Here is a 7787-nt window from a genome sequence, read left to right on the forward strand (position 1 = left end):
ACAGATCCCGAAAATGTGTGAAGTTTGCTGCTGAAAGCAGAAAAAGCTCTAAGAATATTTTTTTTTTTTCAATAACCCCACAATCACGAATTATTTTCTATTTCTAGAAATAAACGCAGATTTATGGTTTGTTTTATTAATTACATTCAATTTTGACGGTATTTTATCTCTATACCCATTAGAATTCATATAAATTAATGTTCATTTAAATGAGTAACGTTTACTCAGTTTGCAAGCGTCAAGAACTGAGTGAACGTTACCCAATTTTCTTCACAGGCTTGTTTACTCAGATTTGAGTAAATACATGTTTACTCATTTTTGAGTAACTTCCCTTTTGGCCAGATTGAGTGATATTCAACTCAAAAATGAGTAGCCCCAGAATAGCGTGTAAACCAATCTCCTCTTCCAATAAGTACAAAGAGAGGTGAGGCAGATCGTGAAATATGGTTGATTATTTTTTTTTTTTTTTCCTTGGATTTGTTTTCCGTCGATCTTGTTTTCCGTGCTGAGCACCAATGCTACCGACGCCAGGAAGGCAGCTCCCACACCTGGACCCTACCACCTATCGACCCATCAACTCATGAACCGGGGACCAACGGCTTTACTTCCCTTCCGAAGGAAGGCGTGATCAGAGATGTTATGCCTCAGAACATCCCGGCGGCGCCGACTGGGATTGAACCCAGGCCTGCTGGGGTGAGAGGCAATCACGCTTACCACTACACCACCGGCACCGCTAATATGGTTGATTAGTAAACCAAAAAATCAACGTAAACACAAGGAGTGACGTCACTAATTGCTTGCATCGTACAGGGATTTTACTCACACAACTTAACCGATTACTTCGACAGTGAGCATTCATAAGGGCGTATACGCGATGATCGATTCTCTTCATCGATTTTCTCTTTTCTTAATAACTCGCTAGATTTAACGTTTGTCGGTGCGTTTGTTGTTGCTTTTGAAAGCCAATACAGCCTATTACAACTCTACATTGAACAAATTCCACAAAATTGTTTCGCTTAGCTGTAGCAATGCAAAGAGAAAAACGATGAAGAGAATCGATCATCGCGTATACGCCCTTATGCATGCTCACTGTCGACTTTACCTCTGTAATCTATCTCATTGCTTCTCTTCTCCTTCGGTGCTTTCAATTTGTTGCCAAATTGATCATGGTAGGCCGGTCACATAAAAAGCTCAAATCAAAATTTTTCTTCGAGCTGTCATGACACATCCCGAACATCCTCCCCCAGGCGTTGACTCAAGATGAAGAATTATCCAAGACTGGGAGCGGTGCAAGTTTGTGTATAGGAAGCTTCACACCTGGTCCGGATATCAGCAACTCGAATAAATCCATCCGTTCCAGAATAAACCTTATGGATTACTCCCAGCTTCCAAACGTGAGATGGTAAGTTATCCTCCTTTACGATTACCACCATCCCAGGGCGAATGTTGGAGAATTTCTTGGTCCACTTACTTCTTACCTGTAGTTCCATTAGATACTCACGATACCAACGTTTCCAGAAATTGTTTCGAAGTACCTGCACGTACTGCCATCGCGACAGCCTGTTGTTGGGATCTCCTCGTACGTTGGCTCCGGTATTGCCGTTAAAGGACGACCGATCTTAAAGTGACCAGGAGTCAGTGGTTCGGGGTCTGTAGCATCTTCCGAATGTGCATACAGAGACCGTGAATTCAGCAAGGCCTTGATTTGACACAGCAGCGTCGAAAACTCCATCAAGTTGAGTGAACCAGTGTCGCAAATCCTTTTCAAAATTGAGTTGGTGCACTTGACTCCTGCCTCCCAAAGGCCACCCATATGTGGTGAACTTGGTGGTATCATTCTCCAGCGCATTTCACGTGGTTGGTAAAATACATTTATCTTCCTTTTTGTTATTTGCTCCTTGAACAGGTTGGACAACACATGCAATTCCCTCTTGGCGCCCAGAAAATTGGTTCCGTTGCAGAAAACAACTCCTCTGGAACACCCCTTTGGGATACGAATCTGTGCAGTGCAGCAATGAACGCATCCAGCTCATTGCTTCTCTTCTCCTTCGGTGCTTTCAATTTGTTGCCAAATTGATCATGGTAGGCCGGTCACATAAAAAGCTCAAATCAAAATTTTTCTTCGAGCTGTCATGACACAGCCCGAACATCCTCCCCCAGGCGTTGACTCAAGATGAAGAATTATCCAAGACTGGGAGCGGTGCAAGTTTGTGTATAGGACGCTTCACACCTGGTCCGGATATCAGCAACTCGAATAAATCCATCCGTTCCAGAATAAACCTTATGGATTACTCCCAGCTTCCAAACGTGAGATGGTAAGTTATCCTCCTTTACGATTACCACCATCCCAGGGCGAACGTTGGAGAATTTCTTGGTCCACTTACTTCTTACCTGTAGTTCCATTAGATACTCACGAGACCAACGTTTCCAGAAATTGTTTCGAAGTACCTGCACGTACTGCCATCGCGACAGCCTGTTGTTGGGATCTCCTCGTACGTTGGCTCCGGTATTGCCGTTAAAGGACGACCGATCATAAAGTGACCAGGAGTCAGTGGTTCGGGGTCTGTAGCATCTTCCGAATGTGCATACAGAGACCGTGAATTCAGCAAGGCCTTGATTTGACACAGCAGCGTCGAAAACTCCATCAAGTTGAGTGAACCAGTGTCGCAAATCCTTTTCAAAATTGAGTTGGTGCTCTTGACTCCTGCCTCCCAAAGGCCACCCATATGTGGTGAACTTGGTGGTATCATTCTCCAGCGCATTTCACGTGGTTGGTAAAATTAATTTATCTTCCTTTTTGTTATTTGCTCCTTGAACAGGTTGGACAACTCATGCAATTCCCTCTTGGCGCCCACAAAATTGGTTCCGTTGCAGAAAACAACTCCTCTGGAACACCCCTTTGGGATACGAATCTGTGCAGTGCAGCAATGAACGCATCCAGCTCATTGCTTCTCTTCTCCTTCGGTGCTTTCAATTTGTTGCCAAATTGATCATGGTAGGCCGGTCACATAAAAAGCTCAAATCAAAATTTTTCTTCGAGCTGTCATGACACAGTCCGAACATCCTCCCCCAGGCGTTGACTCAAGATGAAGAATTATCCAAGACTGGGAGCGGTGCAAGTTTGTGTATAGGACGCTTCACACCTGGTCCGGATATCAGCAACTCGAATAAATCCATCCGTTCCAGAATAAACCTTATGGATTACTCCCAGCTTCCAAACGTGAGATGGTAAGTTATCCTCCTTTACGATTACCACCATCCCAGGGCGAATGTTGAAGAATTTCTTGGTCCACTTACTTCTTACCTGTAGTTCCATTAGATACTCACGATACCAACGTTTCCAGAAATTGTTTCGAAGTACCTGCACGTACTGCCATCGCGACAGCCTGTTGATTGGGATCTCCTCGTACGTTGGCTCCGGTATTGCCGTTAAAGGACGACCGATCTTAAAGTGACCAGGAGTCAGTGGTTCGGGGTCTGTAGCATCTTCCGAATGTGCATACAGAGACCGTGAATTCAGCAAGGCCTTGATTTGACAAAGCAGCGTCGAAAACTCCATCAAGTTGAGTGAACCAGTGTCGCAAATCCTTTTCAAAATTGAGTTGGTGCTCTTGACTCCTGCCTCCCAAAGGCCACCCATATGTGGTGAACTTGGTGGTATCATTCTCCAGCGCATTTCACGTGGTTGGTAAAATTAATTTATCTTCCTTTTTGTTATTTGCTCCTTGAACAGGTTGGACAACTCATGCAATTCCCTCTTGGCGCCCACAAAATTGGTTCCGTTGCAGAAAACAACTCCTCTGGAACACCCCTTTGGGATACGAATCTGTGCAGTGCAGCAATGAACGCATCCAGCTCATTGCTTCTCTTCTCCTTCGGTGCTTTCAATTTGTTGCCAAATTGATCATGGTAGGCCGGTCACATAAAAAGCTCAAATCAAAATTTTTCTTCGAGCTGTCATGACACAGTCCGAACATCCTCCCCCAGGCGTTGACTCAAGATGAAGAATTATCCAAGACTGGGAGCGGTGCAAGTTTGTGTATAGGACGCTTCACACCTGGTCCGGATATCAGCAACTCGAATAAATCCATCCGTTCCAGAATAAACCTTATGGATTACTCCCAGCTTCCAAACGTGAGATGGTAAGTTATCCTCCTTTACGATTACCACCATCCCAGGGCGAATGTTGAAGAATTTCTTGGTCCACTTACTTCTTACCTGTAGTTCCATTAGATACTCACGATACCAACGTTTCCAGAAATTGTTTCGAAGTACCTGCACGTACTGCCATCGCGACAGCCTGTTGATTGGGATCTCCTCGTACGTTGGCTCCGGTATTGCCGTTAAAGGACGACCGATCTTAAAGTGACCAGGAGTCAGTGGTTCGGGGTCTGTAGCATCTTCCGAATGTGCATACAGAGACCGTGAATTCAGCAAGGCCTTGATTTGACAAAGCAGCGTCGAAAACTCCATCAAGTTGAGTGAAGCAGTGTCATAAATCCTTTTCAAAATTGAGTTGGTGCTCTATCATATCCCTTTACCGGAGCAGCCTTTCTACTGGTTTGCTTGATTAAAAAAGGGCCGGCTCCAACCCCACCTGTTGGAATGCTGGAGCGCACAGACGGAAGGTCTCCCATGAATTTTTCTGCAGCAGTGGGATTAACCTTGAAGCATTTAACGTAATCACGCGTAATTTTAAGTACCGTAGATCGTCCATTAATAATCTTATATTGTCTTCGCAGGGTTGCTAGCAAAGCAGTTGGTCCGATGTGCAGATTCTCGCGGTGGATGCACCGCATATAACTTTGAACCACGGGGCTTCTATTTGGCAAGATCCACTGATGCTTGCTCAGGTACGGTAATTGCGAATGGCGCAGACGACCACCAGCTCGCAATAGCTCACCATCAAAAAAGGGGTTCAAGGATTTAAGCTTCTTGGAGGACTCACCTGATTTCATTCTCACGATCTCTTCTGCAAACTCTTGACGCTGTACCACAAATACTATTACCTTCATTGCATCTTGCATCTCAGGTATAATTGGAAATGTCGATAGCACACGCTTCTCCTTAATTCTTTCTTTCTTGTAAACACAGGTAACAGTTCAAGTTCCACTGTGGTACTGACGAAAACCGTGGTCTTGAGTTCGGGAATATCTTCATCTGGCAACGGTTCAGGAACATCCATTTGGCATTCTTCACTTCTCAAAAACATTGGTCCGTTCCACCACAGATCACTTGTGGCCAAAATTTCGGCAGAAAGCCCACGGGACACTATATCAGCAGGATTTTCTGCAGTGTTCACATACTTCCACGAAAAATAATTTCCGCTAGAAGTAATCTCACCAACTCTATTTCTTACAAACACTTCCAGCTGTTCGAGATTTTTCTTCAGCCAGGCTAACACGATTTGGCTGTCTAAACTCAACACTATTTTCCGGAAGGGTAGTTTCAAAGTTTCCAACACTTTCTTCACTAGACGATGCAACAACACAGCTGCCAAGAGTTCTTTTCGCGGAACCGTCAGTACTGGCTTCGGCACTATCTTCAACTTTGCAGTCAAAATCTTCACCTCATGGGACTTTCCAAGAACAATTGATCTTATGTAAACGCATGCTCCGTAAGCTTCCAAGGACGCATCTCCGAACCCATTGATCTCAAAGGCAGTAGCATCAGATGACACCACTCGACAAGGGATTCGGATCTTCTTCACACCACTTAAGCACTTCAAGAAGTATTCCCAATTTTTAACCAATTCACTGTTTAATTCTTCGTCCCAATCGATCTTCTCACTCCAAACGTTCTTCAACAGCATCTTCCCAAAGAACAATCACCGGTGCAGCTAACCCCAGAGGGTCGAACATACTTGCAACTAACGACAATACTTGGCGCTTCGTCGGCTTTGTTATCTCAGGAAATGGCTTTGCAACGAAGATCAGTTCATCCGAGGACGGGTTCCACAGCAGACCAAGTGTTTTGATCACTTCGTTCACTCCAGTTCCTTTTAATGTTCACCAATTCTTCACGATCAACTTCTGGTATATGCTCGACTAGATCTGGACAGTTTGAAGCCCACTTGTGCAAATGAAATCCACCTGCCTCCAAGAGATGGATGAGCTGCGACTGTGCTTCTGCGACATTATCTACATAAAAACAGTTCTTGACAATTTTGGCTGCCAATGGAAAATTGTGCCCTTCATCGAGTGCTACCTGTAGTAATACTCTTGTTGCTAGGAAAGGTGCTGAAGCAGTGCCATAGCTTACGGTTTTTAACTCCAGCACACGAAGTGGACGCGACGGATCCAATCTGAAGAATACTCGATGAAGACATCTGTGTACCTTATCAACACTTGACGATACATCTTTGGTACATCCGTAGTCAGGAAATAACATGGAATTCGGAATCGAAGAGTTATCTCATTCAAAGAACACTGATTAAGCGATCCTATCTTCATGACATCATTCAACCTTTGCCGATGCACCACTTGGTAGTAGTATTCGACGGACGCAGTAGGTGGTGTAGGTAGGTACCACGCACCATACTTAACTTCTTCACTCTCGTTAATTTCTTCACAGTGACCAAGCTGCTCGTACTCAGTCATGAACTCGATGTATTGTTGCTTCTAATTCGGATCTTGTGCAAACCGTCTCTCCACGATGTGAAACCTCTTGAAAGCCAGTGAACGGGAACTTCTTAACTTACTGACATTCTCATTGAGAGGCAATTGGACGACGTACCTCCCAGTTTCGTTACGACGGTGTGTTTCTTGAAAATGTTGCTCACACTCTATAGCTTCCGAGGATGGTTCCACACTTGCAACTTCTTCAATTTCCCAGAACCTCTTGACAGTTCGATCCAACTCCTCAAGCGTAAGTGAATGTGAATGGACCACTGCATCGGACATTGTGTCATTACAAACCCCACCAACCACCCAGCCCAGTTGGGTTTCTCGCAGACTTGGGAGATGATCAGCCAAATGCATTTCTCCTGGCAGTAGCAATTTTAAAAACAGCTGATTTCTGAGCAACATATCTACCTTTCCAGTCTCGTAGAACATTGGATCATCCCATGGACATACATTCACCGTGGAAGATGGCAAATCCGCCGTTACTCTTTCAGTCACCAAACACTTCACGTTGCCATTGAAACCAGAATACCTTGAACGAATCTACACCACGCAACTGCTTGACGCATGGCTCTTCGTGTTCACTTCTGCAACGACGACGTTGGAAGGAAACCGCTTCAAACCCAGGAACTCTATCATTGGCTTGCAAATCAATTTAACTTGTGACACACTGTCCAATAAAACGCGACACGGGTGGCTTTTTTGATTTTCATCGATGACATCCACCACTGCTGTAAGAAGTAGCACTGGCAACTCGCGGATGTTGCTTCTTCTGGTGGCTTCGGCGGTGGTTCTTCTGTCTTATGCGGTTGGGTCGATGGCTTGGAGGCTTATTACGGATGTCACTTCACGGTGAAAACTTGTCACTTGTCGTCACGTCACGGTGAAGTGATTTCCATTTGATTTTCACGGCAATCACGGCTCTTATTTATTTAAGCCTATTCTGCGCGGCGTGTGAGGTCCAACCGCAGAAGACAGAAGAACCACCGCCGAAGCCACCAGAAGAAGCAACATCCGCCAGTTGCCAGTGCTACTTCTTACAGCAGTGGTGGATGTCATCGATGAAAATCAAAAAAGCCACCCGTGTCGCGTTTTCAACATCCTCCCCCAGGCGTTGACTCAAGATGATCTTCCTTTTTGTTATTTGCTCCTTGAACAGGTTGG

The 7787-nt window shown here is 44.9% G+C and overlaps 1 long non-coding RNA gene across 2 annotated transcripts; it reads left to right on the forward strand.

The window, feature by feature from the left end:
* The first annotated feature begins 1916 nt into the window (after nt 1-1916).
* Nucleotides 1917-3601, forward strand: LOC135701573 (uncharacterized). 2 transcript variants are annotated; one of them, XR_010517628.1, is made up of 4 exons: nt 1917-2315; nt 2432-2743; nt 2820-3228; nt 3345-3601. It is a non-coding gene; the product is annotated as an uncharacterized LOC135701573 (long non-coding RNA). The 2 variants fall into 2 exon arrangements; XR_010517627.1 differs by having other exon boundaries at nt 2432-3228.
* The last annotated feature ends 4186 nt before the right edge of the window (nt 3602-7787 follow it).

Source organism: Ochlerotatus camptorhynchus, unplaced genomic scaffold (genome assembly GCF_037179485.1).
Source record: "Ochlerotatus camptorhynchus isolate MF236.1 unplaced genomic scaffold, CSIRO-AGI_Acam_v1.1 ptg000169l, whole genome shotgun sequence".
Classification (NCBI taxonomy): domain Eukaryota; kingdom Metazoa; phylum Arthropoda; class Insecta; order Diptera; family Culicidae; genus Ochlerotatus; species Ochlerotatus camptorhynchus.